This window comes from Mya arenaria, chromosome 16 (assembly GCF_026914265.1).
Source record: "Mya arenaria isolate MELC-2E11 chromosome 16, ASM2691426v1".
Lineage (NCBI taxonomy): Eukaryota > Metazoa > Mollusca > Bivalvia > Myida > Myidae > Mya > Mya arenaria.
The window spans coordinates 45,923,575-45,949,291 of record NC_069137.1 but is presented as its reverse complement, the minus strand read 5'-3'; the positions used below and the strand labels follow the sequence as shown (position 1 = coordinate 45,949,291).

The 25,717-nt window shown below is 36.5% G+C and overlaps 1 pseudogene; it reads left to right on the top strand.

The window, feature by feature from the left end:
- Positions 1-167: 167 nt before the first annotated feature.
- LOC128221229 (uncharacterized) lies at positions 168-18,327 on the top strand (annotated as a pseudogene).
- Positions 18,328-25,717: the final 7,390 nt, after the last annotated feature.

Below are 25,717 nucleotides of genomic sequence, written 5' to 3'. Positions count from 1 at the left end.
TTGAAACCTAGATAACAGCCACCATCAAACATACAGCGATATCTACATGTACCCAAATCACGTATCACCCACTGACTCCATAATTTGATAACTTCACACGGCGATAACAATTTAACAAGCTTCATTTCTTTTAAAGTTCGTTTTAATTTTGACGGAAACAGCCGAGATCGATCATTAACGACATACGGAAATTACCGAAGTTTACCGAACGATTTCCGTGTCGTTTGCAGGGCGGAAATAGATATTGCCCATTGATGGAGATTTTCAAAATGGCTGGGATGAAGAGGTAAATTTCGTTATTTTTTGGCAATTTCGTTTGTATTGTAATTGTGATAAGAAAGTTTGCCTCAATTTATTATTGTATAAGAATCATTACGTAGATTATTTGACAATTGGATATCGGTGATTATTATTCAAATCTGTACATTGGTGTTCCGATGCTAGTCTGATCATTTCATGGACATATAATACGCCTTTGACAGTGTTGCGCATTTCATAACTGTCAAGGAATATATCAGAATATGTATAGTATTCATACTTAGAATGAATTTTACGGCATATTTGTGCACCGAATGTCCTAAGTACAAAAAATCATAATGGCGGTATTTACTTGATTATAGTTATTATAGTATGGGTTGTGATTTAACACATAAAAAAACTATCAGCTAGTATAAAAGGGTTTCAGAAACTGCTATATGCCACTGGTAGTCCGCCCGGTTCACTCAATCGATAGAGCGTTGGACTGTGAATCTGACAACCCGGGTTCGATTCCCGGGCGGACCAGGTCACTTCTGTTGTGATTGGTTATAAAATCCTTTCTACGACCATTCGCACTGTACCACTGCCACTGGCATGTACAGAAGTTGTCAGTTCCTTGCAGAGGTGAAGGCACCTAGTGGGTGGGTGTGTAAGCTTATTTATACTCGCACTCGGGCCTTGCCCATTCGGCGAGTTCTCCGTTAAGATTGTTAGTCATTTTAGGTTTTTTGGAGCATAGTGCACAGACAGAATGTAACTCTGGTTAGAGCTACCCTGGTTCTTTAACGTGCACCAGTGTATAGCGCTGCCACACGGGACCCCCATTTAACGTCCCTCCCGGAAGACGATTAGTTTTTTTAGTGATGCGACGGGGGATCGAACCTGCGACCCCTGGATTGATAGTCAAGTGTGTTACCTAAAGACCACGCATCCGCCACAGGCACCTAGTACTGGTTAACCGCCTTATAGTCTGCCCAGGTTAGGTGTGCGGTGATTGAACTGTAACTCTGAGACCCTTCAATGTGCTCACGTCGGGACCTGGAGTATAAACTACTAACACCATCACTATGTGCAACTTGTGTACCATTCATGATCGACTTTGTAAAAACGAAATATTTTATAGTCTATATCATGAGATTTTCTCCTCCTAAAATGCTGACAGTATATTTGTTTTTTAGTTTGGCTATTTCGGTAGCTTTGTTCGGCCCCAATCGATATTAAAGCTGCACTCTCAAAGATTGACAGTTTTGACTTTTATCTTATTTGTTGTCTCAAAAAACATTGTTTGTGATTTTGGCACCAATGAATTCTTTAAATCATAAAAGATAATTTACAAAGGAGCAGAAATCAATATAGTAAAAAACTGCCGAAGAACCCATTTTTCTTTAAGCATTAATAACGCTTTTAGCCAGAAAACATCAATTTTCGAAGGTAAATTAACAAACTTCGAACTGATATTTTGTCAGCAGTCATTTTGCACTGGTTTCCAAACATTTAGGCAAAACTTGGCCCATTTCAAAGCAAAAAAATAAGAAAAAGTTGTCAAAACGGTCAATTTATGAGAGTTCAGCTTTAAAGGGGTTGGAGAGTCAAAAGGAATGTACGATTTTCCAACTAATTGGGGTTGAAAACGATGATAAAATTTCAGACTGATAACGAAATGTGACAGATATATATATCGCAATTGCCAACTTCGGTTTAAAGCATTGTTAATAAACAAATAAATTAGGCAATATTGTCATTAATCATAATAATTCAGACGTGTTTAAGTGGAATATATCCAAAAAACAATGACCCTACAACCCCTGTAAGTATATATACAGTACTGTTAAGACAAAAATTGACACCCCTGTGCACTTCGAGTGCACTTCGAGTGCACTTGTAGTTCACTAGATGTGCACTATTGATAAACTAATGTAGTCTAGTGATTATTAAATAAGCCAGTATTGTTTTTTTTAATTGGTCCACTCAGATTGGCCTTACTGTAATAATTTAATATCACAGATAAGAACATTTCCTAGCCCGTTTAATTGTTGAACTTGTCATAAAAGTGTTAACCATTTATTGAAGACTTTTGGGTGTTAAGCCATTTTACTGGGCTATTAAATAAATACAAGAGGTTTCTCGCAGTAACGCCCTGTATAATTCTATGAAAATTTGAGGTATTTACCCCTGTTGGTGGCGCTCTGTGCTACTGTTGTGCGATGCCAGATGGACACCAGTGTGTGTATGGGCCAGGACCCGGGACCCAATGGTAAGATAAGATAAGATAAGATAAGATAAGATAAGATAAGATAAGATAAGAAAACATAAAGAGACTTTAATTTCTTCAGTCATGGATCTTCGTTGGAATTACAATTACAGTCGATCCCCGCTAAATGCATAAAACATGGATTTTTTAACGTAAAAATAAAAATCTGCGATCTAATATTTTGCCAGTAGTCTTATATCACTGGTTTCCATGGATTTTCGCAAAAATTGGCTCGTTCCAAGACAAGTTTTTTTTAAAATAGTTGTCAAAACGTTCAATCTGTGAGAGTGCAGCATTGATGGTTTTGCTTAATTGCATTGTCTCTTATTTGAAGATATGTACCTTTAATAAACGATGTTTTTGTTGAAGAGTTATGATGAAGTATTTGTATTTACTTAACAGATCCTGCGTTTCCCACCCTTCCAACCGCATTTGACACACATATCGAGGCGAATATCAGCAACAGGGCTTTCACCACTGACTTTCACATGTGGTACAACTTGTCGCAAAACATCGTGGGCCTCGAATCAACAAGTGCCGGTGTTCGACTGTCACAGATCTATAATTTCAATACCAGCCAATACCTGGAGACGAATAGAGATACGAGTTAGTTGTGTTGCTGTTGTTCTTGTCAACGTCATGGATGATGATGATGATGATGATGATGATGATGATGATGATGATGATGATGATGATGATGATGATGATGATGATGATGATGATGATGATGATGATGATGATGATGATTATGATGATTTTGGTGGTAGTGGTGGTTATGGTGGTAGTGGTGGTGGTGGTGGTGGTGGTAAAGGTGGTTGTGGTGATGTTGTCGCCGATCGTTGACGTTCAATCCGCGGCGAAGTTTAATCGAATACCGAAATTTAACTGCATTATTAACATCGTATGGTCTCCTCAGAACATATTTGCGATATCAGAATTTGACATAACGAAATTCCACTCAATTGTAACCATGGTATTGACTCCTCAGATCAGATTCGAGATATCAGAGTTCGACACATCGAAATACCACCGTATAATTACCATCGTATGGTTTCCTTATATCAGATTCGAGATATCAGAGTTCAACATAACGAAATTCGAGTGTTTCATAACCATCGTATTACCTCCTCAAATCAGATTCGTGATATCAGAAATCGACATAACGAAATTCCACTCAATTGTAACCATCGTATTGACTCCTCATATCAGATTCGAGATATCAGAGTTCGACAAATCGAAAAACCACTGTATTATGACCATCGTATGGTTTCCTCAGATCAGCTTCGAGATATCAGAGCTCGACATAACGAAATTCAACTGATTCGATTATTATTATCATTACCATCGTTTTTTGCCTCTTCAGATCAGTGTACAAATTCCCCGCTTGGAACCAATAGCCCGCTATTCACAATTCTCGGAACAATGAACGGAAACAAACCTACTATGAGAACCCCTAACCAGATGCTTCGTTTTAATGACGGGGGTATTAAAACGAAATGGGTAAGTACTTATATGAGAAAAAAAGTTAAACGTCCCTCTCTGACAATACACATATCCGGGAAAGTAAATGGAAATATCCATGCTAAACCGCAACCAGATGTTCCGGTCCAAATGATGAGGGCGTTAACAAGAAAGCAATCGGAGCACCTCGGCAATTAATACCTTCCAGATTTACACATGGACGTCGTGCTTTTATTTGCAATCAATACTTTCCAGATTAACACATGGACGCCGTGCTTTTATTTCGAATCAATACTTTCCAGGTTAACACATGGACGTCGTGCTTTTATTTGCAATCAATACTCCCCAGGTTAACACATGGACGTCGTGCTTTCATTTCCAATCAATACTCCCCAGGTTAACACATGGACGTCGTGCTTTAATTTCCAATCATTACTCCCAAGGTTAACACATGGACGTCGTGCTTTAATTTCCAATCAATACTCCCCAGGTTAACACGATGTTTGTGCGAGGTGTATAAAAAGTAGCATGTGGACGTCGTTGTATTATATTTTATCCACATATTCCAGGTAAACACTACCTTTGTTCGAGGTATCAAATGTAACATGTGGACGTCGTGCTACTATATCCAGGCCACACAAACAACGGCGAGAGTTGATTGGTTCTTTTCGGGTGAGTATTTCTCATAGAGCTAATGTCGTTTCAACTTAAAATTAGGGTAGAGCTAATGTCAATTTAGCTTTAAATGACCGTTCAAGTTAAGTGTAATTGCACTCAATAAAAAGTTAAACATTCTTAATCTTTCTTACAGCAAAAACTTTAATATATAGCATTGCATGTTGTTTATTTCAATATTGCGTTCTGATTTCATTAGCGCGACGTCATTTCACAAATGTTCCATGGCATTAAAATATCATTTTAATGTACCGTGTAGGATGACGTCAAATATAGTAACCCGTATGTGCACTGTCCAATACAAAAAGCGTCAGACATCGTATATTGATTGGATAATTTCCTCTCTCTTGACATCATAAATACTAGCCTTAAGATAACCGTTCAGTGTCCTTAAATGACGTCATATATTTATTTAAGTAATATTTCACACCACTGTGGGTCATATAACATTATAAGGACCGGCCAGTCAGCCCCCGAAGGTGTATATGGACCGAGGCGTTAGCCTTCGGGGGCTGACTGGCAAGTCCTTATAATGTCATATGGCCCGAAGTGGTGTGTTATATTTCTTATATTATACCGAACACTTTTTTATCATTTAATAATTTTAAAGCGCCTTTGATGTGTTTTATTGAACACATCTATTAATATTTACTTGGGAAAAATTGTCGTTGGTAAAAATTGTACACAGCACTCACTAGTTTTATGGCGTCAGCGGTCCATATTATATGACGTCAACGGTCTATATTATATTTTTGGAGAGGTCCGGACCGGCCAAAAACATGATGTTTTATTAAAATGCATTGATGTACGGACCGATCGGCTTTATATACACAAGGAAAGGACACATTTATGTAAGGTATACAAATATATAAATATATTGTTCGCGTCTTTTTTGTCTATTTTTAGCTCCCGGTTGGACGACGTCATATCTTATCCCACAGATACCTGTTCGTGCACATGTGTATGGTAAAGCCGGAGCAAAGAGGCCGTTTGACCATGTTTACGATTTCGCCGACTTTCATATAAAGCCGTTTAGTGGCAGAAATCATTACATGGTAATTACAAAAATAATTGAACTACATGTATTAATTCTTTTCTACTTTAATAGCATACATTGATACAAGCATGATAACATAATAAGATAGTAATACCAAGCCTAACGACAAGTGGTTAGTTTAAACTCCCTGCCACAAGTTTGTTTAACCTTTGTCCGATTATATTGTTTTTCATTTGAACATATTTGACCCCTCACGCCCCTTATGAAGAAACAACCGAATTCTAAATTACTGTTCATAACATTTGGTGACATTGTTATGCACCAGTCGATTGCAACCACGGCCCCTGAGGATACCGGGGATAGCCGGGGAAATGGACCGTGTTTTTACCTTCCAGGTGGCCCCGAATGCCGGGTGAATGTGGTGGCTTTGTATTTGTGGCAAAAAAATCGGGGAATTGGCCTAGCCTAGGGTCCCTGTGGTGCGGGGGCATTTTGCGGTGATTTTACCAGCGGTTTGACCCCGCAGGGCGGGGATTTTACACGGGCTTGGTTGGACCGAAAGTCAAAGTCCCCGCTATTCCCCGGACCTCGTGGGACCGTGGTTACAATTGACTGGTGCATTATGTGTGTATGTCTTCTATTTTTCAGACCCCACAGGGTGCTTTCTGTTCTGGTGAAAAAAGTCTAAAGGCTCTCCCGAACCCAACATCGGCGTTCCACTTTACGGCAGAAATAGTCAGTCCGAGCTCATACGCGGTGACACCTATTACGGTAAGCATATTTTTATAAACCTTACATCAATAATAATAAGCATTCGACTAATAGATTTAAGCTAATTTCTTTTAGTTCGATTGTGAAGAAGTTCATATTAATCGATTCTTAGTATCAGTGTGTGTATCATTCGGAACTCCTCGGCCATTTTCATCGAATACAACCTCGGATGTATGCCGGTACATCAGTTGAAGTAGTTCGTAATTTTTTTAATTATATCATTAATTAAATGTTGTGTTTTAGAGTTGTATTTATTGATATAAGTTTAAATTGATCAGAGTTGACACTGTAAGTACACATTTGCATATGCAAAACAGTAGGCGTGGCTATATGTGCATGCGCAGTTTTAGCAGTTTACTTAATCATGAATAGTTGTCTCTGAAGCAAGAAGTAACGATTCTTCACAAAAATGAAACTGACCATTTTAATAATCTAGCGCCTCTGGTTGGCTGAAAATGTAGGGCAAACACTTAATAAGACAAATAGCGTGCCCTTCGACAAAGGTGAGTTTTAAATAAGCCACATGTCGTTCCATATCACGTGGCAACGGGACAAGTGATTTCATGGCGTTAAAGGCCTAGTTTAAGGAAAGTTTGGCATGATAATCCCCTGCTGTGCATATTCTGCTTATTGCACTGGTATCACAGAAGGGGCCAATTTCCTGTGAAGTATTTTATTAACTCAGGGCCATTTCGCGTCCATTTCTATAATAAAACCTCCCAAACTGCACAGCAGGATACTCAGATCAGAGATCTGATAAGAGGGATTGGGGCAAGTAGATCAATACACAGAGGTTGTGTACTGTACACAGATTATATCATTTTATTTTTTATTCTATTTTTTTTATATATTTATTTTTTGTGGGGGGGGGGGGGGGTCACCGATAGAAGGCTTAAACTAAGCCTTTAACTTTTATTTTCAGGAATACTACAACGACGAATTATCGTTAGGTCGTTACGACTATGTGCCCAGTAACGCCAGGCCGTATGGAATGGTGCCACTTACAGAAGTTCACGATTTCACAACAGGTATGCCAGGGGCGGGTCCTGGATTTGACGTAAGAGGGGCTTATCTGAGGGACGTAGCCTTTTGGCCTGCGGCCCTCCCTCTGAACCGAAATTTATTTGGTTTAAAGGAATGACAGGGGGACGGGGTGGAGGGTTTGACGAAGGTCTTTAACAAGAGAGATAATTGCGTGATGACAATAGAGCAGTAGTTCCATGCTAGTATTTTTTATCTTTGCCCATCGGCAAGATAAGGATTTCCAGGATGGCCAAATATTTCGATTTTCTGATCTTGGGTTGGAGAAGCTCGTGTTTACATGTATTAACAACACATATTTTACCTTATATTAATCAGGCGTTGCGTACATCACTGATCAAAAGAGGGGAAATTGTACAGCAATCCCGATTGAGGTGTCGTGTTTGACGTCAAAATGGCCGACCCGTCCCACGTTCGGATACGAACGTCGAAGGAGTTCTTTTACTTCGATAAGGCGGCATACATTTACGAAGGACAGGTATTTATTAGATTGGTTGAAGAGCCCTTTTTCATGTATCGTAAATACTATTTAAGTGGTACATATACTCTTACTAACTTATACTTTTGAGACGCATTTGAGTGACCAGCAACTCAAGTCGATCTTACTAGGGTCATACACCATTGACTTCATTCACTCTATTGGTCAGTTATTTATAACAAGTAATCCGATTAGCTACATCGTTCTTATATCCAATACAGACCAATATAGAATACCAGCCCGGGAGCTCGTTTTGTCATAAACTGATTGGGCTATTGTTACAGTTGTTTGTTAAGTATTTTCCTCGTGTCGCTGTACGAAATAACCTCGTAAACCTAAATGTTGTTAGCCTTTATAAGAAGAGAGTTACCATAGTTTAAGCGAGCTAGAAACAATCGCAACTTTGAAGTGTGACACTCGGAAGTCTCAGCGAATAATCCATCGGTTACTCAGCTTTGCTAGGTAAAAAAGAGAATCATTTAAAGTAAACTTATTAAAGACTAAAAGCTTTGAAAATAACTAACTTAATAGAAACGTATTAACATCTTGCACATGTCACTATTCTTTGAAACCAAAATCTACTCTGCGCGTCATATTGAATTTAGTACAGTTGAGCCCCGTTGTATCGAGCTCCCATAGACCAGCGAAAAATACCACGAAATGGTTCTTTACATCAAGTTCGAGCCAACGAGCATTTGGAGACAAGTGGATTCGAGCTAACGGGGTTCTATTGTATATAATGCTTATGACACGCGTATTTTTCCTGACCTCGTCTTATTTGTCAAGGGGACAGTTCGAGGAATAGAAATGACGAGTGGAGTTGCATTGAAAACCAGTGTCACACTTAGAGTTGCACTCTCACAGATTTAACCTTTTGACAACATTTTTTCCCCTTGGAACGAGCCAATTTTTGCGAAAATCCATGGAAACCAGTTATATATAAGACTGCTGACAAAAAATCAGATCGCAGATTTTTATATTGAAGATCAAAAATTGATATTTCTTTCATTTTTCTTAAACCGTTAGTAACGGTTTAAGCCATAAAACATTAATTTTCGAACGGAAATATGAAAATCTACGATCTGATTTTTTGTCAGCAATCTTATATCATTGGTTTGCAGATAGTTTCCAAGAACAAAAAAGTTGTAAAAACGGCAAATCTGTGAGAGTGCAGCTCTAAGTATTAGTTTAAGTAACAAGTAATTGTTTATCTTTATAGCGCGTCGTTCGCGGTATCACGTGCGACGTCTGGATCGCCCAGAGAAATGACTGGCCAACGGCAGGCTCTGGCGTAAACACCACATGGGAATGGTACTTTGCCACGGTATGTTATTTTAGTTTTGTTAATTGTGAGCGCACATGGGTAATGGCATTATATCAACTCATGTCATAAACGGTAGATTACTTCTGGTATGGACGCTTTATTCTTGCTACTCTTTGGCATTCGATTATTGGTTTAAGCATCAAAATGCAGCAGCTGTTGTTGTTGCTGTTGCTGTTGTTCTAGTCTGCTGCTGTTGTTGTTGTTGTTGTTGTTGTTGTTGTTGTTGTTGTTGTTTGACACATTATACTCAGACAAAAATAATGAGCTTAGCTTAATCCTGTTATTAGAGACTTAAGGAGTTTCGAGAAATTGGGGCCCGTACAACAATTTTGTCACCGAGGGCCTCTTGAGTAAAAAGTCCAATTGAATTTGTGAAAATACTTTGACATCAAACCGAATTTCTTGATATTATGCAGTGTCGTATGCTCTTTCATTTGGTGACCAAAAATTATGTTTCTTTTTTGCAGCCGACGTACACCGAAACCCTCCCTGATAAGTTGCAGTTCGGCAACCCTGTAATGATGTACATGACGGCCGGGGCTAATACCGTAAGTCGGGTTGTTTCGCCGTGCTGTACCCTATTCTATTGTTTCATGATCATGATTACATAATTATTTTGAATATACAATATTACTAGTGGCATCACCAGTTTCTTAAGGTGGTGCTGAGGCGTTGACAGTGTGCTCTTATGATTGTTTTCAGCGAATAGTATCAATCAAACCAACATACAGTCGAACCCCGTTGGGAATATTTACCATCAGAAAAATGAAATCAGTCCTTTCATCTACTTCGAGCGAACGAGGAATTCGAGCCAAGCGAGTTCGAGCCAACGGGTTTCGACTGTATCTGATATTAAACCCAGGGTGTCACCCACTCCTATAGTGTATGCGTCAACAAACCCTAAACACTTATTGTTAGGCGTGTGGGATAAAATCATAAATCAAATGGGTGTTTTACTTTTCTTACAATATTTTACAAAGGACAATATTATAAGTTACGGGGTTAGTAGGTGACCCGATATGAGATATACGGGGCAAAGGAAACCATATCGAATGAGAGCGAAGCCCGAGCCCTAATATGGTTTCCTGCGCCTCGTATATCCCATATCGTGTCATCTACTATCCCCGTAACGTATGTATCACGTCGACAGCCTGTTTTCATGTTTCATTTATTCATCGGAATATCCATCGGAATCGGAAAATAGACGCCATTTTGGTACGATATAATTTTGGTGACCAAATATGGAAAAAATATGTGGTCACCGCGTGACTAATCCTCGACCAATGGCGTTGCGTCATTTATGTTGGAGGCGTGATACAGGTTAATGCAATCTAATTATTTTTTTAAACATTTTTATATTTGACTCAATGGACTTTAACGATCATAACCAAACAAAAAAAACATATGATTTGTGTATAGTAAAAATTCTTTATTTGTCATTCGGGATATAACTTTAAGCGAACAGCTTAGTAAAATGCAGTCAAAACCCGTTGGTTCGATCACCAAGGGACCGACCAAAACACTTCGAGCCTCGCGAATATCGAACAAAGTGGGAATGCTTACATAGAGAAAAGATCATTCTGCCCCTTACATCAAGTTTGAGCCAACGAAGAAATCGAACCAAGCGATTTCGAGCCAACGGGATTCGACTGTATTTACATTTAACAGAACAATAGTATAATGACATTTAATAGATCAATTGATTATACTGCTTGAAAAATCGTTAACATTATTATCGCTTCTTATATCTTAGGGTATCACTTACTACTATAACATATACGCCTATGATGAGACGCGGCCTACCATTTGGTCTTACGACATCTCCAAGTGCTTTAACTACACAAGCAGGCGGGACTTCTCCTTCAAAATCCCAGGTAAGGTTAATGTGCTTTAACTATATACATGTACACAAGCAGGCGGGACTTCTCCTTCAAAATCCCAGGTAAGGTTAATGTGCTTTAACTATATACATGTACACAAGCAGGCGGGACATCTCCTTCAAAATCCCAGGTAAGGTTAATGTGCTTTAACTATATACATGTATACAAGCAGGCGGGACATCTCCTTCAAAATCCCAGGTAAGGTTAATGTGCTTTAACTATATACATGTACACAAGCAGGCGGGACTTCTCCTTCAAAATCCCAGGTAAGGTTAATGTGCTTTAACTATATACATGTACACAAGCAGGCGGGACATCTCCTTCAAAATCCCAGGTAAGGTTAATGTGCTTTAACTATATACAAAATGTACATGTACAAAAGCAGGCGGGACATCTCCTTCAAAATCCCAGGTAAGGTTAATGTGCTTTAACTATATACATGTACACAAGCAGGCGGGACATCTCCTTCAAAATCCCAGGTAAGGTTAATGTGCTTTAACTATATACATGTATACAAGCAGGCGGGACATCTCCTTCAAAATCCCAGGTAAGGTTATTGTGCTTTAACTATATACATGTACACAAGCAGGCGGGACATCTCCTTCAAAATCCCAGGTAATGTTAATGTGCTTTAACTATATACATGTACACACGCAGGCGGGACATCTCCTTCAAAATCCCAGGTAAGGTTAATAATGTGCTTTAACTATATACATGTACACAAGCAGGAGGGACTTCTTCTTCAAAATCCCAAGGTAAGGTTAATGTGCTTTAACTATATACATGTACACAAGCAGGGGGGACTTCTTCTTCAAAATCGCAGGTAAGGTTACGGTGCTTTAACTATATACATGTACACAAGCAGGGGGGACTTTTTCTTCAAAATCGCACGTAAGGTTACGGTGCTTTAACTATATACATGTACACAAGCAGGCGGGACTTCTCCTTTAAAACCCCAGGTAAGGTTAATGTGCTTTAACTATATACATGTACACATAAAAAAATATTTCTTCACGATTGTGATAAAACTGAATTGTCACACGAATAGTACACGATGAAATAAATATATAACAGTATGACACGATAGGGTAAATTTATGATATGGTAAACAAATACATAATTATAGTTTACTAAATGTTTTATGATTGCATTCTCCCTGTATTTTTATGCTTCCAACTCCAGATCTGAAATCAATATTAAATGCTGTTTCTGTACTCATAAGAAAGAAACTACTTCTATATAAAAAATAAGATGGGAGAAAAATACAGAAAATGAATAAGTACATGTACATAAGTAAAATGGTACATATCGGTGCTAATTCGTATATGTTTGGATATCACGGACAATAACCGTAACAAAATGGTTTGAACCGCACGGTGTGTTCCTAATGTGTACCTAATGGTTTGTACCGCACGGTGTGTTCCTAATGTGTACCTAATGGTTTGTACCGCACGGTGTGTTCCTAATGTGTACATAATGGTTTGAACCGCACGGTGTGTTCCTAATGTGTACCTAATGGTTTGTACCGCACGGTGTGTTCCTAATGTGTACCTAATGGTTTGTACCGCAAGGTGTGTTCCTAATGTGTACCTAATGGTTTGTACCGCACGGTGTGTTCCTAATGTGTACCTAATGGTTTGTACCGCACGGTGTGTTCCTAATGTGTACCTAATGGTTTGTACCGCACGGTGTGTTCCTAATGTGTACCTAATGGTTTGTACCGCGAGGTGTGTTCCTAATGTGTACATAATGGTTTGTACCGCGAGGTGTGTTCCTAATGTGCACGTTTTCGTATTTTAGGCAACTATCGCAATTTAGTGGTTGGTAACCTGGAGGAGTTCCGGTACGCCGTACTTCGGGCGATCACCAAGGCCGGAAGTGATACTACTCATACGCTGTCTGCCCTCCGCGTCTACAACATACAGGTTTGGAAGCCCATTTGGAACTACTCGGCTATTTTCCATCGAAAACCTCGGACGGTTTACAAAGTCAGAAATCTTTTCATTTAACTACGCTGCAAGTAGATCGCGTAGCAATCTCAATTTACCAGTTCAACTTAATGACTATACCAATTTTTTGTTGGTGTACTGGGAAACATCCGAGGTTGTTCTGGATGGAAAATGGCCGACGTGTTCCGAATTTTGATGACCTTGATAACATTTCGTCGCCTCAGCGTTGGAGTATTCTATCTCCTATTTTTTTCATTTTCTAGAAATATTCTTTAAACATTTTGGTTGTCTGAAAAGCTTTTTATTAGGTATCATGATTTATGAAACTTGAAGGACATAGAAAATGTTTAAAAAGTGCTGACATGAAAAACCTATGGACTGAATATCAATACTGAATAAAAAATATTGTTATTTTCATTTCGATAAACTGTGAGTTCAAGCAAAACTCATGAAACCAATTTATCTCATTATGTTGTGGTTTGCTCACTTAACAAATCGTGTTATATTTTAAAGGTACTCGGTCATTTTATTTTTGGTAAAATGTTGTGTGTTTTTTTGTATGACGAAATTGAGTGTGGCAAATCATAAGGAGTGTTAAAACTAAAGTACCCGGAGATGGAACTCTTTAACAAATGTTGATATTATTATTTAATATCGTCAACAAGTTTCATAAGCGTTAACAACGCTAATAATCAGCTTTGCTGTTGCGTTTTTAGTTGATTGACATTACCACGTGATGTTATCAATGTATTGTTAAGAGGTTAAAATATTTACCACTTTGGTAAAAGTCCTGGTGGCCTTGTGGTTTTAGGCGTGGGTTCGCTCCCCACAATAACTTTTTTTATACAAAAACTGTGTTTTTTTCTGTAATTTCGATATCGCAGATTTTAATATTTCATGGCAAAAACAGGTATAAAAACAATGCATATAACATCAATTTTTGATCTTAAATATAATAATCTGCAATCCATTTTTGTCAGCAATTTTATATCACTGGTTTCCATGCATGTTTGCATAAATTGGCTCGTTCCAGGACAGAAAATAAAAAGTTGTCCAAACGTTCAATTTGTGAGGGTGCAGCTTTAAAGCAATAGTTTCAATGAAAATAACTTCGTTGCTACTTTTACAGGCTGATTATTTGAGTGGAAGCGTCATCAGCGTCACGTTTACGCTACTGGACAAGGCGCCGCAGATAGGTGACACGACAAAGCAGAAACCAGAGAACGACTTGAACACCGTTGCCTCAAAAATCAGCGCCGCTATAAACGGCGGCCAGTTCATTGTGAGAATACGGGACCCCGTTACCAACCAGGTATTGGAAAAGAGAGGGTATTGTTTTAATTCTGACGTAGTCAGCGAAAGTGAGGCCCTTGAGGAGAAATTGGCGTTTCCATTTTGCAAAGTTTTCAGGCCAGATAAGCAGGCAACTCACAGCTATTTTTTATATACTTTCAAAAGGGATCTTTAATTTAATGTTACACATTGTTATAAGCTTGTTTTAAAATCGTATCTCTTGGTAGAAATGCTATTGTTGTTGATGTGAATACCTTAACGCGTATTCACGTCCAGTACGCAAAACTCTTTATTTCAAACTTAATAAAAGATAGCATTTGAAATTATTGTTTTGATAGTTCTGCATCTCTATCTCAAGCAAATACCTATGGCGACACTGACAATCTTACTAGACCCGTCAAAGAGGTAATAAACTCGAACTTCTGGTAACTCGAAACATCGGATAACTCGAGGATTAAGGTCGGATCCCTGCGTTCTCGAGATACCGAGTTACAAAGTATATATTTGGTAGTTGAAACCTAACATTGTTTCAATTAAGCACAGTTCCAAACATTTTCAGAAGTTTTTAATGTTCAAGTTCTTCACAGCCTTCTTCAGAGCCCGATACAATTTGACCCCAAAGCACCCTGTTACTATTTTTGCAGCACCCTGTTCATTTAAAAACCTAGCTAAAACCCTAATCCTCGCTCGTCAACCCCCCAGAGGAGCATCACATTCGGAACTCCTCGGCCATTTTATCGAAAACAACCTCGGATGTATGCCGGTACATCTGTTGAAGTAGTTCGTAAAACTTATATTATATCATTAATTAAATGTAGTGTTTTAGAGTTGTATTTATTGATCTAAGTTTAAATTGATTGTCATTGAATTGTATTATTGCAAACATAATGAAGAATCCAAAGAGTTAAGTCACAAAGTTTAACTGCTAAATAAAATTACTACGCGATCTACTTGTAGCGGACTTAAACGTACCACTTTTTGAGTATGTAAACCGTCCAAATACATCCGAGGTTGTTTTTGAAAAAAAATGGTCGAGGAGTTCCGAATGAGGATCATCACACACGCTGCCGTACCACAGTGAGACAACTCCGCACAGAATCCAAGCAAATAGTTATGAAAGATGAAAAATAAAACAAGTTGTCGGTTTAAAATTTATTTATCGTGTCCTTCCCTTGTTTCAGCCCAACCAAATGGTTGCCCAGGTGAACTCTCTTGCTCAAACTCAGAGGATCACAAAAGTCAGCTACTACCGGAACACGGTGCCAGGAACGACAACTTCCACCGGATCGTCCGGAGGTAAAACATGACAAAATAAATTAAAAAAATATGTTGTTTCTTATGTGGCTGTTAATGCTCTGTTAAAGCTGCTGTTATTATTAGATTACATGGTTCTAATATTAGAGCAATGAAGCTACATGGACCACACCCGGCCCCAATATCACGAAAATACTTAAGTCAAATTTCAAACTCAACTCATTTTACCATATTACATCAAAATTTATTGATTTTTTATGTTTTTAAACCGCATTCTTTCATTGAATATGTTGATTGAAATATTTGGTCTAGAAAAATATTCTACAGCAAAAAATGGACTTGAGTAAAATTCATTGCCTTTGAACAATTACTAAAGTATATTTTTTTGCTCTAGATTTTTTTTTCTTTGAAATATTGTCAAAATCTTTCAATAACATATTCTATGTGAAAATACGTTTTCAAAAAGTATAAAAACATGCAAGATTTTAAACAACACTATGCTTTCATGTGGTAAAATGAGTTGAGATTGAGACTTGACTTAAGTATATTTGTGATAATGGGGCCTAGGCCAGTATTCAATACATTCGGTGCTCCTCGGCCATTTTATCGAAAACAACCTTGGATGTATGCAGGTACATCAGTTGAAGTAGTTCGTAAATGTTTGAATTATATCATTAATTAAATGTAGTGTTTAAGAGTTGTATTTATTGATCTAAGTTTAAATTGATTGCCATTGAATTGTATTATTGCAAACATATTTAAGAATCCCAAGAGTAATGTCACAAAGTTTAACTGCTAAATAAAATTACTACGCGATCTACTTGCAGCGGACTTAAACGTACCACTTTTTGAGTATGTAGACCGTCCAAACATATTCGAGAGGTTGTTTTTGAAAAAAATGGCCGAGGAGTTCCGAATGGTATTCAGTATTGATCGTATTGTAATAAGTAGCTTATTGAATACGGCCCCTGGTCCATATTACTAAACTAGTTAAGGGGATAATTAAGGTCAAGCTAAGAAGAATGAAAAACGCCTTCACATCATGTAATCGGATAAATGACCAACACTTTGAGCACATTTATTATTCGATTTCTTGAATGAAGTAAATAATTACATTTAGTTTTTTTTCAAAATAAGTTTTATCCATTGGTATGGCAATACTTTGTCAAATATGTCGTATATTTATTTCGGCAAATCACCATTTTTTGTTTTATATGACTTTAACCTGGTAAGTGAACTGTTATACAGTGTTGTTTGGTACGTGTGCGCATGCGCATGCGCAAAGGCGGATCAAGAGGAGTGGTTTGAGGCTTATTATGCAACACGTATGGGTATTTAAGTGCCTGAATACGTATCGACCAATGAAGTAACTTGTGCGCTGCACGTTGACGTAAAATTATGCGACGCGCCAGTTCCATTTATTTTCGTAAAAATGTACATACTATTGAGTTTTAACCATTACAAAAAGGGCATTACAAATAAAACAAAATTGTGACTTTTTATTCTTCCAGGAGTGATGGCGGGGTTGGGCGTGGCTATGTTGGTCGTGTTCTTCATTCTTGGCGTGCTGGGTACTTACTTCTACTACCGCAGGCAGGGCGGGGCCTTCGGACCAAAGAGATTTGACAATCAGGACATTACAGAAAGCACTTCATAATTGACGTTAAATTCAAAGGACTTCATTTGTATACACCATGCAGTAGTGAATGCACTCCTTCATTTATATTTAATTCAAATACTCTAAAACTTTGACAACTTGGGCATCATTGTAAAAAAACTTCTTCATTAATATTTAATTTAAAAATACGCATTTATATACACCAGACAGAAGTGAATTCACTCCGTGTATTGTTTAATTTAAAGTACTTTGCAACGTCGACAACTGGGACGTTGTGGAAAACACTTTTAGATAAGAGATAGTAAATGTGATAACTCAATTGGTATCTTCAAAGTGTTTACACCTCGGGGATTTTTGAAAGCACTTCTTAATGGGTATGTAACCACAGTCGAAACTCGCTAGGTCGAACTCTGTTATCTCGATGTTTTGGTTATCGGGAACTTTTTGTTGATAGTGTTGGGTTTTGTTGAACATGCTTTGAAATTGGTTATATCGAATAATCGTTATCCCAAAGTATTTCCCGAGGTCCCAACGATCTAGACATAGCGAGTTTTGATTGTATTTACTTGAAAGGAATTCAAAGTTTTGTCACAGGCATCTGAAAAAGGAGTCCTAACAGTTTTCTATGTGCTTTTTTAAATTCATGTGATACAACATTGTGATATACGTGTATATATACGTGCAATACCATTTGTTTGTAGATTATTTTAGACCAATGCAACTCAGATTTAATATATTTCATTTTGGGTATGTGTGTTTATGCTTCACATAAAACCAAGGGTTGTATCCAATATGCAACTTAAGTAAATCTTATGGGCACACATCAGTGACTTCATTCGCTGTTTTATAAGTTTCGTTATTTATTTCACACAATCCGATTAGCTACATCGTTCTTAGATCCAATTAAGACCAATATTGAATACCACTAACGCAATAGTTGGGATAACTGTATTATGCTTTTAACAGTTTCATCATTTTTGTATATAAAATATGATCATTATAATGTCTCTTTACATGAATATTCAAACATCTTGTAATAAAATGATTGTGTAGTGAATAAAAAAAGAGACGTTTGGACTCTCGTGTGTAATATTTTTGTACCCCCATATTGAAGTCAACATGATACGTTATATCTTCACATACGGTCGAAACTAGCTTTGTCGAACTCTGATATTTCGATAATATGGTTAAGTCGTATTATTTTCGAATGTGTTGGGTTAAGTTATTCACTTTTTGTTTGTTTCGGTTATATCGAATATTCGTTATCTCGAACTCTTTTCCGAGGTCCAAACTACTTGGACATAGAGGGTTTTGACTGTTGTGTATATAATTATACAATTATTGACTAGTGAGCCATTAAATATGAACTGTTATTCGTTGGCAGAAAGTCATACAGACCGAGAAGAAGCAGCCGTTATTTGGATCCAAAATACCACAATATGTAAATATTGATGGCAGAATTAAAAGCTGTTTTAGTAGGTTGATGACACGCTATGACTTCTGGGGCGGATCACGAGTTATTATTAAGATTTGGCCTAGCGCCATAAAAAACTTATAGTATCAAGGCAAAAAATAAATAAAATGAAGCGAGATTTCATCAAGGTCATCATTCTAGTAAAGTTTGTAGTTTTCTGACCCTAATCAGTACCATGATATGGTTCCATGCAAAAATATCTAAGATTTGACCAAGTGATATTAAATTTATATTTGTATAAGAGTTCAATAAAGTAAACATTCTAATTAAGTTTAATGAATATTGGACCAGATATAATGTCTCTTGTTTCTCATGAGGACAACATTTGTACCAGGTTATATGGTAATCCATCAATGCATTAGTAAGCACCGACACGAGCATGTGTACTTGACCTTTAAATGTCTTGTGTGACCTTGACCTTTGCGGTATGGAACCGGGTCAAGGTCATTGCACATCGTCTCAATGAGGACATTATTTGTACCAAGTTATGTGGTGATCCATCAAAGCATAAGTAAGTTATAGCACGGAAAAGAAATGTAACGGACAGACAGACGAAGTGCATTCCTACAATCCCCTACCCACTCCGTTGCGGGGGGTATTAAGAACAACATTCCGTGGCCTAGAGGTTATGACGTCCGCATACGGCGCGGGAGGTCGATCCCTGGTTGATACTAGCTGTTACAAGTAGCTCCCTTACCTGACGCTTGACATATAAATGGTTATGCTTGGGAAAGTGGTTTACTGGTTTAACCCAATCGTAACAACTCGGCCATCTCCGGCAAGCTTCGAGATAGACCCATCTTGATACTAGCCGAGGAGTTCCGATTGTGGTTTAACCCAGGAAAGTTGTACCCCGTGTATCGGTGTTTTACACCGAGCACGTAAAAGAACCAAGGGGTCTTTTCGTAAAAGAGCTATGGTATAGCACACAGACTTCCTTGTATCCTACCACTGTCTCTTCTGCGTGCTGTCCCTTCAGCAAAAAAGAACCCCGTTGGAAATAAGTGCTTGCATTTTCACGGGTTTTCCTTGACCGCAAGGTCTAAAGAAACACATGCATACATATATGCATAAACAAGACACACAGTTCGATTTTCATTTTTTTATTGACAATGTATGTACGATGGTGGGTGATAGTAAATGAGTTCACATCATAATACAGTATATAAAGCCTCATGAAACTATGAAACATACGCAATACATGTATAGCAAATAACTTAAGCATCCATTACTGATAGGTGTCCATAAAATATGAGCAGAAACGTGTGGCATGTAAAGAGATAAATCTTATTTCAGTAATATGTTTTCTTACTCTAGTCATCAACAGTGTTTTTTTTCAAATGTGTTTTGCCTAATGTTTTTGTCCAAGGTTTTGAAATGAATTTGTGCAATTACACAATAACTTGACTAGTATTTCGTAATGGCTTGTGTTTAGAATTATAATCTGTCTTTATAATCAATTCATTCAACATTTGCACTTAGTTTAATAGTATGAACACCTTTCAATAATCAAAATTCTAAGAAACAAGAGTACCACAAAGGGAGTGTGAACGCTCGTCCGATGTTTTACGAAAAAAAACTCAATTATTACAGCCACAGTGCAGTGGCCTGGTGTTAGGAAATTAAATGTTATTATTGACAATAAATGTGTTGTGACCATGCTCAAAGTCATTGATTAACATTCAATCCACAAAACATTCATTAATTATGCAATAGAAAATTATGTACATGTATCTGATACTGGTAGCTATAAATGTGATGTATCTCATTTATACATATCTCATATGTTTTTTTTAAGAAAGCTTCGGTTAAAGTTTTTGCATGCTGACAACAATGCGAAGACTATGACAATACCTCAACTCATACTTAAAAAAAGATAGCTTAAAATCACTGACAAACCATCTTAAATGAAGCAAAAAATACCTTAGCACAATTGTTTTCAAAGTAATTACAAAAAAAAACAACTAATTTAATGTTTATCTAAAAAAATACAATACATAATATTTTAACAAATACATATATGAAGTGTGGTCATATCAATAAATATATACAATTTTCTGTAACAAAAGAATTCAAAAAAAAGAAATTAACAAAAACACACTTCTCTTCTGGCATGCATCAAAATTCACTATATCTCTATAAATCTTTAAGATAAAATGGATAAATCTATCACACTGTCAAATAATGTTTATTACAAGAAATTACGTAACATTTACTAACATTTGTAGACCATTCAAGACTTGGTGCAAATGTCCTCATTGTGACATATGCAGTGACCTTGACCCGGGTCCATATATGAGCAGTACATGTTGAACACATTTATTCACCGGGGAAGCAGTTGTGATATTACTGTATTTTATAGGAGATATGTGTCAATATTATTACAATTTACATAATAATAAATTGTTTTCCCACTTTACATCTAACAGGGGTTGTTTCAACATTTACCAGGGGTCGTGTTTTTTTTTCAACATTTAACAAGGGTCGTTTCAACATTTACCACGGGTTGTTTCAACATTTTATAAGGGGTCGTTTCAACGCAGATGTAATTGAGATTTAATTTCATGGACAAAAATGTTCTATTTTCCTCAATTTTGTGTTTACCGTATTTTTGAAATTGGCTTATGTTCAATTCTCTAAGATATTTAGCTAAATAACGAAAAAATGACAATAAGAAAATTTCAATTTACGACTATTTACTATTATTGAAACAGCCACCCGTAACCCATAAACAGTGTGATTTATCATGTTCCTGTAAACGTGAGCTACATTAAGTCAATGATGTGAAGTAATTACCGTATATATCAAAAACTGTTTAATTATAACCAAGTAAATTGAATAAAGATAAGATCCACAACAAATGAACATTGACGACAGAGGAGGTAACAATATCAACTCTTAATGGAAGTGTAATGCATAAAAATCATTGAAAATTTAAAAAAATCAATATCCTGGAACAACCGAATGTTATGATAGAAAATGTGCCAGTATAAAAATATACTGACGAAAAATAAAAGTGAGAAAGATCAGGTAAAATCTTATTTATTTTATAAAAAAACAATGAAATTTTGGATTGTCCTGAAATTTACCTGAAATGGAGTTGCGGGGAATAGACCAAAACTTGATACATTAAAACAATAATTTTATCCCATTTTGTGGAGAATTAACCATTTTAAAAACTATATATAATTCATTTTGGTATAATAAACAGACCAGCTTGTTTGAACAAATTCTTATACAACATAGTGACAGGAAAATATTACAGCATACAAGAATTAATTTATAAACACAAAAAAATCAGCTGACAAACTGCACCGGAATTCATTAAGCATTTTAAGTCAGTTCTCAAATTAAGACATTTTTATTTGATATAACAAGGGGCCCATGATGGCCTATGCTCTACAGGCATGGCATGACATGACCCTTTTGGTCGTTTTCAGTTCGGAGCTTGTACCATATGTTTAAAAAGGGAGACAAACACTACAATAATTCATAACTCTCTGTACAAAGTTGTCTCCCTTTATTATTTTGCATTGGCTTTAATCCAATCATACAAGAGCTGAAAAACTCTCATGGATATCTTACTACTGTATAAGTTTGATTCAGATACAATCATGACTGAAAACTTTGTCACGTTCACAAGCAATTGTTAACAGACGAATGCACGGATGACGGACACCACGACATCGCCAAGGCCATTAGAGCTTAAAACTAGTAAATTTTGAAACACAATATCAACTGAAAAAAACTACAATTTTTTATGTTAAAAACAATTTAACATTTCTTTTAATTTGACAATGAAAATTTTAGGAATTCGACTTTGTGAGGAAATGACTTAAGCTACTTTATGAATATGGGCCGAGAACTACATATTACAAGCAAAAACATTAAGCATCTGTTGAGAGATCACCATACACATATGGTTTGAGAACGTATTTTTGGTGTTAAGCAACTGTTTGACGTGATGCCAAGCCATCCTAATTCTAACAGTTATAACTACTAACATAAAGGGCGTAAAAACAGTGACGTTCCTGGAAAAATGCCATACACATAGTTTGAGAACGTGTGTTTGGAGTTAGTTAAGCAACTTTTTGACATAATGCCAAGCCGCCCTGATTTTAACAATAATAACTACCAACAAAGAGAGCAGAAAACAAGTGTTGTACCTGGAAAATGTACAGGGACTTCCAATTTTTTTAATAATCATGCTTTAACAAGAACATGAGTGTCACAGAGAGATTTTGCCACTGCCCTCTGTTCTTGTATTTTCAGTCAAACAAATGCCATTACTCAATAATTATAAGTACAGTCGAAACCTGTTTGATCGATATCGCTTCACTTCGCTAGATTTCCTCGTTGGCTGTACTGGATGATAAGACCAGTTTTGTTGTACTCATTATAAGCATTCCTGCTTGGCTCGATATTAGCGAGGCTTGAATCATTAGGCCGGTCCCAGGGAATTCGAGCCAAAGGGTTTCGACTGTATTATTATTAAAGCCAGTTAGACGTCTTTCTTAAAATATGAGAAATGTCTCTGGCAACATGTGTACCAAGTTTCATATGAATATCTTGAAATGGTTTCTGAGTAATGGCCAAGGTTTAACAATTTCAGGGATGTGATTGACCTGGCAGCTGGAGGGCTGAAACCATTTCGGCCATGGGTTCTTGGGGCACTTTTGGGGTCAAAAGCACGCTGCCATAAAAGAAAAACTGGCTTTTTAGAAGCTCTTTTGAGGGTTCTTCTGACTTTAAATTTGAAGTAAACTGGAATATCAACTCTTACAACCAAAAGCGCTCTAGTAACTTTTTTAATCAGACCTTTTTTTTGGGGGGGATGAAAACAACACCAGGACTATAACATTACCCAGTGTTTTCAAAAAAAATAATGAAATAAACGATGTAAACGATGCATAATCGGCATCCGTCAAAACAGTTACCATAAAAGGTTATTCTAACATTTAACAGATTTGGAAGCACAGGGTTACAGATAAAAGTTTTTAAGCATTTTTGCCACCCCAAAAGATAATTTCACATTATTTTTCTGAAAACAATTAAATCAACTAAAATTTTGATAACAAAAGTACATTTTAGACAATGGACAATTTCACAAAAGCTACGACTATATATCAAGTTAATGCTGGCTAGAATTTGGCATAATGGAGGCCTTTGAAGCAATGTGATTTTTTAATCATGATTACAACATTGATATGCAGTTCAATATGTTTACAGAACAAGATGATTAATAAACAATAACTCAAATTGGATTGTCACTAGAATTGCATATTTCATCCTTAAAATACTATGATTTTAGAAATTAATCCTTAAAATTCAAAAACAACAACATCATAGTTAAGTAGAATTGAATCTGACTTTAAACAGTGAATTCTTATATCATAACACCAAATATCATATTCATAAATAGAAGCATAAACTAATCTATTATGGTCAACATTATATTTTGTCAAATGAGAAAGCAGTAAATCTCCAACTCATTACAGTAGATCAGCAGTCAGCGTCTTTTTATTAAAATCAGGTGAAGCATAATATCAAAAGTGGCTGGCCCAGTAAGTGGGTTGTTTACACAATATAATGCAGACCACTAAAAAGCTTAAAGATTATTCGTATGTACTTACATAAAATAAATGGTAAAGTGACTGTGCTGCATCAAACCAGTTATTTTTGTAAACTTGTACATACTGAAAATCTTTAACCATCATTTATTTAAATAAACCATTCACTTTGAAAATATGTCACATGACACGCGATGACAATAAGACTTAACCTGCTTGTTTGCAATTTTGAAACATTGTTACATCAATTTTGTAAAATTCTAACTTTCTGTTCAGCTTAACAGTTTTGTATAAAAAAAATACAGAGATGCTAGTATATAAATCTATGGTGTAGCGTTTATTCGTAATAACAACGATTTTTGTCCTCATATACATGTTAATTTTGAACATTTCAATAACAATTCATAGTATTACCACATATTTAATAATTTATCAAGTTAAACACATGAATTTAAGAAATTCAGACTGGTTTCACAATACGAAAAAGAGAGCCACAGACTGGTTCAAAGTCTATCAAAGACATAAACATTTACTTAGAGCAATCATTTATATATATTTAAATTAGAAAGACAACATATACTTTCCTATCCTCTCTAGGAGGCAAATATATGTGACTCACAGACAATTCCGAGCACTAAACAGCTATTTATTTGTCAGAGAAAACTGGTTCCGATTGTGAAATAATCGTACATAAATATAAATGAAAATTGTTTATCCTGTTATTGTTTGTTTAATAAATGATTCTTTGAATGTACACGTATTGTTATTAGTGTTTCAATTTTACGATTAAATCCTTCACGCGTTACCATGACGTCATATGATGAACTGTTTGCGGCAGTCGGGTCGTTCTATTTACAAAATGGTTGAGAAGGAATTATCGTTAGGATTTCTTAAATGAAATTAATTCTTAAAACAATTCTGAAAAAGTGAAAAAGAACTAATGAACTATTGGTGTAAATGAAAGTGATGAATTGTGTGATTGATGTCATTATCACGGATATGAACTCAGCTGGGCTGGTTAAAGAGCACATGGAGTCTTTACTGAGTTGGCATGGTTTTCAAAAAGTTTGATACAACTCGACTAATTTATACAAGTACAATTAAAACGTTTTGAAAACATTGATGCCAAAATCAGCTGCTTCTGAGTCGTTTTGAAAACATTGATGCCAAAATCAGCTGCTTCTGAGTCGTTTTGAAAACATTGATGCCAAAATCAGCTAATTCTGAGTCGTTTTGAAAACATTGATGCCAAAATCAGCTGATTCTGAGTCAAAGAAATGAAAATGTCAAATCGGTCAGTCTGTAAGAGTGCAGCTTTGATATATAATTTATAAAGAAGATAACTTTAACACCTTTGTTTTTACATGAGGCTTACCAAATATAAAATAAATAAAAGCCTATTTCGAAAAGGGATGTAACCGGA